Source organism: Paramisgurnus dabryanus, chromosome 22, assembly GCF_030506205.2.
Source record: "Paramisgurnus dabryanus chromosome 22, PD_genome_1.1, whole genome shotgun sequence".
NCBI classification, from domain to species: Eukaryota; Metazoa; Chordata; class Actinopteri; order Cypriniformes; family Cobitidae; genus Paramisgurnus; species Paramisgurnus dabryanus.
In genome coordinates, this window is record NC_133358.1 from 32,183,747 (window position 1) to 32,187,791 (window position 4,045).

General features: G+C 35.9%; 1 long non-coding RNA gene across 3 annotated transcripts; it reads left to right on the plus strand.

Annotated features, from left to right (window-relative positions):
* Window positions 1-472: 472 nt before the first annotated feature.
* On the plus strand, window positions 473-3,675 carry LOC135740508 (uncharacterized). 3 transcript variants are annotated; one of them, XR_010529197.1, is made up of 4 exons: window positions 473-624; window positions 1,302-1,516; window positions 2,499-2,814; window positions 3,286-3,675. It is a non-coding gene; the product is annotated as an uncharacterized lncRNA (long non-coding RNA). The 3 variants fall into 3 exon arrangements; XR_010529196.1 differs by having other exon boundaries at window positions 2,499-2,716; XR_012335762.1 differs by lacking the exon at window positions 473-624 and adding an exon at window positions 631-973 and having other exon boundaries at window positions 2,499-2,716.
* Window positions 3,676-4,045: the final 370 nt, after the last annotated feature.

Sequence of the window (4,045 nt, forward strand, 5' to 3'; positions counted from 1 at the left end):
TACATCAGTGCTCTTTGTTTTGCCTTAAAATGCACACAAGTAATGTTTTTAGCAAGGTATGTTTGTTTATTTTTTCCTAATTAGGCTTAATCTTGGTTTAAGAAACCCCCTGTCCGGGAAAACACCACTTTGTTTGTCATTTAGTGTTTTGCGTTCATATTCTTAACTTTGGACATAGATTTATTAATATATTATTAAAATGATAAGATCATTAATGCATTGTCGGTAAACCATGCTTTCAATGAAACTGGCTTTAAAAACAATAACTCGTTTTAGTCATTTGTGCATTGCATGTCGTTACCACTAATGAGCACAAGATGGCAGATGACTTCTTCGCCACTATCATTTTGAGTCGTATTTTAAAGGAAGATTTACAAGCAATAGCATGCAATGATTTTACTATAGCCAACTTATTAAATGAAGATCCAAAATCAGGAAGCCAAATGCAGTTTGAGATTTATTAAGAATAGTGTGTTATATAACAGGATATAGAAGAGGCAGATCATTATTTTCACACTCCATCACAGCAGGTGGCGGTATGCACCTTTAAAGTTGGTTCGTAACCCGCCATTAAACCAAAAGAAGAAGATGAAGATCGTAACGTCAGCTCATCGTAAGCATTAGGTAAGTGCTCGCTCACAAGCTTATGAATAATTATATTGCAGCGAATGCGTTACGACAGGCACTGTCATTGTGTGAATAATTAATGATATAGTGATCCAAGCATTACGTCGAGTTTGCCGTAAGCTTACCTCATAGCCATCATAAGCCAGGTACGCTGACGGAAGGGTAACGTAACCACACGGAAGAGCCAAAAAGTACTATGGAGGAATACAAACACAAAAGAAGCAGCAGTAACAACAGAAGACAGTTTTGTCATGTAAATGGCCTTGGGCAAAAGTCTTTATAACTGCAATAACATAAGTTAGTGGAAACAGTGTCAGGCTTTCCCAGATGGAGACAATATAGTGAGGTAAAATTTTAGTGCTGTTTAAATGAATGCGTTGTGTTCGTTATTCATTTAAAAATATGAACATAAAGTTATGACTCATGACAAACTGGCAAGAGAGTTAATAACACAGATCTGTCCAAATATGAGGGGAGCTATATTCCTTTGTAGGCCTACTGTGTAGCATTATTAGAGTACGTTGATCTATATAATTTCCTTGTTGATTTTACATTAATACTATGATTTTACATTTGAATAACCATTGTTTCAAAAATCATAAAAACAAATCTGATTCTAGTTATTACTAATACAAGCAACTTTTTATGGTTTTCTATATGCTTGTCTTTCACAGATTATTCACCCAGTGTTTATTCACAAGATTGACCAAATCTTATTTAGATGACCAAATTATGAACAATGACCCACCCTGAGGCTGTAAGAGTGTGCCTGATGAGAGAATGCATACTTGAACCAGTTATAAGACTTAATATATTCAAGAAGACCAAGCGATCCTTATAGGACTACATGCAAAGCAATGTACTCCAGGCCGCACAACTGGACATACAAGTACTTTTTAAAAAGCTCATTATTCTTCTTAACTTAAACATGCATGCTTATTCTTTTTGCTATTGTCTGTTTTATTATTAGTAAACAGTTTTGTTTTAAATTGTTAAAACATCTTTATCCTTTTTCAGATTATATTTTTGTTAAAGATTTTTATTATCTACATGTCATGTCTGTGTTTATTTCAAGTGCAAACAGTAGAACTGTCACAAATGAATATATCTATGACTTTGCACCTGCACTTAATTTAGATATTTTTAAGCATTTTAGATCAAAATCAGAGTGTAACTTTTACTTTTCATACTTAATGAAATATTCAGCCCCAAATAGCACTTGATTACAGAAGAGTTTTCACTTGTTAACCTGGCCGATACAGCAACCATCACACCAAACATTCCAAAACCTGTTTCATTAGATAGAAACAATCAATGAATTTGGGCAACCAGTATGTGATTGAATACTATAGCTAAAAGTGTGTCACAGCTTTGTTCTGATCGGTTGTTTCTGTTTATGTGTTTTGTACGCTGTGTGTTTTGTCATTGGTTTGTTTTGACAGGTGGCCATGCACGTACCAGTCATTGTCTTAAGCCCAGGATACACTGCAAGATTTTTGCTCTCCTATAATATCATTACCTTATCACACTGTGCGACATGGATCATTTAAACTTGGGTACGACAAGCATGTAGACTGTATAATGATGACACCTATTGACTCATAGGTTGTGATGAGTGTGACTCCAGTTAAGTGCAATGTCACCAGAATGTGCTAGTGTTAAACAAATACTGGTACGCTGGTCGACATAGGACCACCGAAGAGCCACGATCACAGAAATTGCCACAAATGATGGTAATCTTTCATTTGGGACTGCCAAAAATCATGCAGTGTATCCCAGCTATATCCTCCCCTCCCTCTAGTCATCATCTCATTAATTATGAGATGCGCTGTCAGTGCTTTTTCTTTCTGACTCTTCTCTGTTCTCTCCAGATTGTGCCCTGATGCCATCTGCCCCGTTCTCCCAGCCTCATCTTCCCTCTCTATGCCTAGCTTTAAATCGGTTGGCTCTTCTTTTGGCTCTCTTCATCCCGTCTGCCTGCCTCGCTGCTCTCCCTGATAACATTTCCTGACTGATGCCTTGCACTCTGACTCTTTCTACAAGGTGCCATTCTGAGCAGTGACTCAATTTAGTGCCACTCTGCTGCTTGGTGAGTCTCTGCATTCTGGAATTGAGATTTTCATTGCCCATTCAATAAACTGTTTGGTGCCTACAGTTGAGTCTGTGACTTTTTTTTGACCAAGTGATGTAAGTAAGGTCTCAACTTTATACCTTTTAATATTGATTTCTAGTTACACAGTTGTCTTTATGATGGGCCTAGCATTTTTTAGAGAGTCTGTATTTCTGTTTCCTATGTCAAGACTACCTATTACAATGTTTTTGGTTGAAAACAATTATATGACTTTGTTGCCAATGTTTGTTGTTTATGGGTTTTATTAATAATCAAATATTAAATAAGATTCATTTATAACTGAGCAAAAAAAATCCTTTTGGAGTTTATATTCCATTATAATTTGCCTAATTCTTACTAGAGTACATGTAATAAAGTTCTGTTTTCTTTTTCATTTATGTTTTTACTACAGTACATTCTGATTGTATGAAGTTATAAGACTTAACAGTTTACAGGCTGTGATGTGCATTAAGCCTACATATACTAACATTCCTAGGTCACCCATTTCCCAGGGCAGCACAATAAACTTTACCATTTATGTGTTGCAGGCATTGCACTTCTGAGGTCATCACCATCTTTCTTCAGCCAACCAAAATGATTCTCACCAACCACCCCAGCTCTGCTAAGCTTGATGTTGGAGGTCTGCTGTTTTTGAAGCAGGGGACCACTGTCCATTAAAGGCTTCATAAACCATTTAACAAAATCACATAAGATAGGGTAGTTCATACTCCATGCGATGTGCCATACAATGGAAGGGCCATGTTCCTTATCACATCTGGATGCTGCAAAGCTCCTGTCTCCTCAACAATTTACGAACTAATCAATTATTAAATGAAGAAATGCTATGTAAATGCAAAGATATTTCTTCCTGTGGAATTTGAGTCTTAAATTTAGTAATTACTGTTTTATGGCATAAATAAAAGTTAAATATTATATTATTTTAAAAGCATCATGTATCTTTTTTCATTCCTAATGTATTCTACTAGTAGTGTGTCAGGCACTTTAACCCTTATGAAAAAAGCCAAGGAAAATAGAGAGCATCATATCAAAACAACTGTTTATTTGCACATGCAACATTAAACTATGGTATACATCTCTGTTTTCCTAACAATACTGAAAAGGATGAGTATTTAGAGTCTACAGTACTGCTTGCTCAATCTCCAGCAAAGATAAAAACATCCTAAGAAAAAGGACTCATTCACATAGTATTCCTCTTTTTACAACCGCGACACATTTTACACAGACAACACAGCATCTGGAGGACGTATATGATCCTCACCAGTGTTATTTATTGTTTTTTCCTGTGTG